Here is a 5,093-nt window from a genome sequence, read left to right on the forward strand (position 1 = left end):
CCATTTCCCACAGGGTAGCCACAGCCATCTTTCTGAAACACAAATCCAACCATATTGCCCTTCGGTTGAAACCCTTCTATAAATCTTCATTGTCCTCACAGGTAAGCACACATAGCTTACGTGTCTCATTTGTTATCCAATCCTTACTTCTTCTGCTTTCCCACCTTCAACTCCTGGAGCTCTTGATAGAAGCCCATGTTCCTACTGTATTAAAAGTGATGCAGTTCTCTAAGTGCCCAGCTTTCTCTTACCCCTGTTTGCTCAAGCTGTTCTTTCCTCAAGAACTCTATGTATCTTTCCCACCTCTGCTTAGCTAGGCCTACATGTCCCCCTAAGCTTGGAAACACTTCTTCCAGGAGGTCTTACTTGCCCCTCAGCCTGGGACAGACCCCTCCAGTCCATCTCCCTTGACTCTCAGCCCTGACCAGCTATAGAACTTTCCACACTTCCAAGTCTTCCTTGAGAACAGGAAGGAGGCACTTGCAGTTAGGAATCGGTAGAGACTATCATATACAAGTTCTTGCCAAGAGATTGACCCTTCTGAGTCCCTCTAAATTATGAGCCTCCCTCCCCTCAACACACACACCCACACTCACACCCACATGTTTTCCATCCATTTGATTCCTCTGCGGAGTCACCAGGGAGGCAAGTGGAGCCCTGTAAGTCTCTCACAAGCAGCGATGCCCAGAGACCTCTGCTTTTTGACCCCAGCCAACTGCTCAGAACAAATGCCACTAAACCCATGGAACGTGCCCTGCTCCCACCTGCCATGCTCTCATCATCTGAAAGGGGGGCCTGATATCTGCATATCAGGGTGTGATATCTGCATATGAGGGTGTGGCAGTCACAATCCAGGCTGGTGCCAAGGTAAACCATGGGTCTTCCCTTCACTGGATTATTTTTATGGGGATCAGAGCAGAGACAGGCAGTGGACTCCAACTCCTGAGACAACATCACAATAAATTGCCATGGTGGCTCTTCTATGGTTCATGACTAGTAAATCAAATCTATTGAACAATACATTTACTGCAAATTTAAGAAGTCGTTCTTCCATTTTTTAAGTGTACACGTTAAATCATGTCCAGAGTCATAAAGAACGGAGACAGCTGGGCTCAGCGTGAAAAAAAAAAAAAAAAAAAAGCAACTGCATACTTAAAGAAGTTAGTAAATTTCTTGTCCTTTGATGATGACAGAGTGAATACCCTTCCCATGGCTCTTTAGGGGTGCTTCTCCCACCCAGGCAGACTGGCATCTTTAAAGTGGTAAGTGTGCACCATTGTAGCTAATGCCCGAGTCAATTTTGCAAATACAGGCTCAACGTTAGCAGGTTCCCTCTTTGCTGCAGATTCCTGGAGTGGACAAAAAAGGAAACACACCACAGCCATCTTAGTGAATTACACAGTGCTGCTTGCCCTGGTGAGGCCGTGATGAGGGATATGGGGAGGGGACCAGGCATGAACTGTTTTTCCCCAGGAAGATTCTTTTCACTTCCTTTTCGGCCTACTCAAATGCTCCTGTGACTGAAGTCACAGCTCAAGGTGCACTTTTGACTAGGACACGTGAGTATGCTTTGTCTTATCTGCGTCTCTAGTCCCACCTGAATATTAACAGGGGAGCCCCAGCCCCGAGCCCGGGACTCAGGAAACATTTTAATTGAACCCATAGGTCTTCATCCACTAACACCAGTTCCACAAACATGTATCAAACCATTCATTCCTTTAACACGTAGTTATTGAATATCCACTAGTTGCTGTGCTGGGCATAAGGTGGTGAGCAAGATGGAGGCAGGCCCTGACTTCTCGGAGCTCCTGGTTTAAACAGGAAGACAGACCGTGGGTGTGTGCTCTGCACTGAGGTTTAGGCTCACCAACCTCTTCTGGGGGTCAGAGAAGCCCGAGGGGTGAAGGGAAGCTAGATTCACAAATTCTCAAAACAATCTCATGAGGTCGATTTATTTTTATTCCCATTGCCGACAAAGAATCGGAGGCGAGCATCACATAGCTACCTAGTGACAGAGCCAGGGCTATGCATGGAGAGGTAGGAAAGCACAGGGAGGAGGCACTTGGCCCAGCCTGTGGGGTCAGGGAAGATGCTCTGGACGAGATGACATCTGAGCTGGGAGCAGAAAGAGGACAAGGAATCAGCCGAATGATGACGGCTGAGGGGATGAAGCGAACACCAGGCAGCAAACACACCAAGACAGGAATGAGTCCAGTGTGTGCCCAGGGTGTGGGGCCAGAGTCAGGGCACAGCAGGGACTAAGGCTGGGAAGCCAAGGCAAGGAGCTGGAGTCTGTCCTGCAGGCCACGGGGAGCCACCAGAAGGCTCCGGGCAGTTGCATAGTGCAGGCAGATCTATGTTAGAAAAACCCACTCTGGCCTGGCAGTGTGGAGGATGGATTTGAGGAGGACCAGATGGGAAGCAGGGGGACCAATTAGCAGGCTATTGCAGTATTCTAGGAGAGAGATGATGAGGGCCTCTGCTAGGGCAGTGGTGGGTGGATGGACAAAAGGGAGCATGAGAGAAAGAAGTTGGAGGTAAAATTATCAGGACTTGGGACTGCTTGGGCACGGAGCACAAGAGGCCCCCAGGTCAGGCTGTGCCACCTGGCCACACGACCCTACCGATGTAGGGCTGGGGGATGCCACGTGGAGCCAGCTGGGGTGCAGAGGCAGCCCTTCCGGGAGGGAGGGCTGGTCACAGTCCTCTCCAGGGGCCCTTTCCAGGCAGGGCTGTTTATACCGGGCTGGAGGAAGCTGTCAGCCGGGGACATTCAAGACCTGTGAGCAATGCAGACCTTCAGAAACAGGCTGGCGTTTCCTCAAAACAAGCTCACAATTCCTCTGGTTGTAGGGGAATGAATTTTCAAAATAGGGCTGAACACATCTCAGCACAGCAGGCCACAGTAGCTAGAGGCCTATAGAATTGCTGACCTCTTGTGAGATAAGAGGAGAAATTAACCCTTGGGTCTCATCCCCTGCCATTCTTCCCTCCGCCCCCTTATTGTCCCCAACATGCATGCCCGCGCAGGCGCACACACACACAGGCGTGCGTGCGCTTTAGCTTCCCTAAACTTCTCACCTCCCCCAGACACACCAGGCCCTTTCACACTCCCTCTTTGCACCTGCTGTTCTCTCTGCCTGCAGAGTCCTTCCTCCTTCCCCACTGGGCAAACCGTGTTCCTCCTTCCAGCCCAATCCAGATGCGGGGCCTCGATGACTGCCCCAGGCATCCTCACCCCACTTCCCGCTGTCAAATAGCACCTTGTGATTAAGTTGCTCTGAGCTCTTTCTCCACCTCCAAGCTCAACTCCTGAGTCGTATTCATCTTGGCTTCCCCGGCAGCTGCACAAGGTCTGACCGTCTCGCCAGTGTTCAAAAACCGCTTGTGAAATGAATGAGCACAGCCCTGGAGGTAGACGAGACATCTTCCCCAGCCCAGGTCCCAAGTTCCTCATGTTCCTCTCACATCAATGAAGAGGCTCCTCTCTGCCCTCCAGGTACTCGCACGCTCCGTGGGAAATCACACCAGTGCACACATGCACACACATGAGAGGAGAGTAGCAGAGACAGTGCCTCCATTTGCCCTCAGTTCTACGTGAGCTGGTCTATTATTAGAGCAGGTCTCATAAATCAGCCTTTATTTTTATCCCCATTTTACAGATGAGGGTTCCACCCTCAGGGAGACCATCCGCTTTGGGAGGCGCTAAAGATCAGACCTGTCGAACATCTGTGGGGCAAACGAGCTTGCCCAGGCTGACTGCAGCTCGTGGGTCCAGATGAAGTCTCCAGAAAGCAAGGCCTTCGGTCATTTGTCAGGTGGCCTGTGCAGTCTCTCGGGGCTTCTGACGGGCTTCTGGAGCAGGAGGAAACTGACTACCATGTCCCAGCTTGTCAGCCTCTGGGAATCTTCTCTGCCTACCTTAGGCTGGGTACCTCCACCTGTCAAAGGTGGTACTCATGGCAGGGAAATAGACAAGGGAAAGGAGGGACTGGAGTTGCCATCATCATCATTATCATCATCACCACCACCATGGAATTAGTAACAACTGTTTCTGTGCAGAGGCCTTATATGCATTCTCATTTCTTGTTTTCTTATTGTTTAGTCCTTACAGCACTCCTATGAAACAAATACCATCACCCCCACTTATCAGATGAAAAAAACCAAGGCTCAGAAAAGTTCAACAACTTGCTCAAGATCATTAGCAGAGCTGGGATTTGGAAACAAACAGTAGACCCCAGAGCCCCTACTTTTAAATGCAGCTCTGCCGAGAGATGCAGAAGGCAGGCCAGTGCCCTGTTATCCATGAAGGGACATGGTAGAAAATGAGAGGCCACAGGAAGGCCAGCAGCACCTGCTCATTGCTCTGACTCCCACAGCCCTTCCAGGTCTCTCCGGCTCCAGGCAGGGATGGAAATCTGCTCCTCGGCAGGTTAGAGCTCTGAGGAGTCCCAGAAAGCACAGGTGAGTGGGGGAGGGAGTGCGGGTAGATGAGCAGAGGTGTCCCTGCCCCCACCCCCCCGGCCAGCCCCCCAGTCTCACAGTGATGGCCTCTGGATCGCTGCCTCTCTTAGATGCCTGGATCACTGCTGTCGGGAGCCTAATCTCCATTCTGGTGGTTTTGGTTGCTATGGTAATTGAATTCACTTAAAGTTGTCTCCACGCTAGTCTGTCTACCTCTTCCTGCCCGTAGCCTAGAAGGGCACAAGCCCAGGGCTGAGGGCAAGAAAGAGGAGGGCTTGGTGGCCCTGGAAACCAGTGTGCTTTTCCTGATCCAGAGGTCCTCCTCAGAGGTAGAAGAGAGAATCCTGGAGAAATGTTCCTTCCAAGACTCTCTCCATCTTCCTCTTTGCTTCCTGGCCCCGCTCTGCAGAAAGACGCTGCAGTTGGGCTGTAAAGGCAGGAACTGGCAACACCAGGCGAGCAGGGACACTCTGAGAGCATCTTCTGTTCCTCAGCATTTTGTTACTCCTTCTACAAACGCCTACTGAGAGCCAGCTGTATCCTAAGCCCTGCTGCTTGTCTCTGGACACAGGGGTCTCTCTGGGGGCAGCTCAGGATCCAGCGCCACCGGAAAGACCCCTACAGCACAT

At 51.6% G+C, this 5,093-nt stretch overlaps 1 long non-coding RNA gene across 1 annotated transcript; it reads left to right on the forward strand.

Annotated features, from left to right (window-relative positions):
- Window positions 1-1,172: 1,172 nt before the first annotated feature.
- On the forward strand, window positions 1,173-4,458 carry LOC122480940. The gene is made up of 3 exons (XR_006296710.1): window positions 1,173-1,559; window positions 3,345-3,499; window positions 4,106-4,458. It is a non-coding gene; the product is annotated as an uncharacterized LOC122480940 (long non-coding RNA).
- Window positions 4,459-5,093: the final 635 nt, after the last annotated feature.

This window comes from Prionailurus bengalensis, chromosome C1 (assembly GCF_016509475.1).
Source record: "Prionailurus bengalensis isolate Pbe53 chromosome C1, Fcat_Pben_1.1_paternal_pri, whole genome shotgun sequence".
Lineage (NCBI taxonomy): Eukaryota > Metazoa > Chordata > Mammalia > Carnivora > Felidae > Prionailurus > Prionailurus bengalensis.